The following is a 233-nucleotide window of genomic DNA, read 5'->3' as shown; positions in this document are numbered from 1 at the left end:
TATACTGATAAACAGTCTAAGAACAACCTTCGGCGCAGCCTCTAATGGAGGGGAAAAAAAACAGTGTTGGGGGAACGTCCTCCGAGTCGATAGGGGCACTATTTTAAAACTGCACTACGGTAGTCTTTCGCCAGCCTTTCCTTTCGCTCCAACCCCCCAGCTTGCAACTCTATGATTTATTAAAGCCAGAGTACTGCAGAGAGCCGGTTTCGCCGCGCTTTGTCTGAATTCTC

Source organism: Crotalus tigris, unplaced genomic scaffold, assembly GCF_016545835.1.
Source record: "Crotalus tigris isolate CLP2741 ecotype Arizona unplaced genomic scaffold, ASM1654583v1 scf7180000017790.654992, whole genome shotgun sequence".
In the NCBI taxonomy this organism is placed as follows: domain Eukaryota; kingdom Metazoa; phylum Chordata; class Lepidosauria; order Squamata; family Viperidae; genus Crotalus; species Crotalus tigris.
This window is presented reverse-complemented; position numbering follows the sequence as displayed.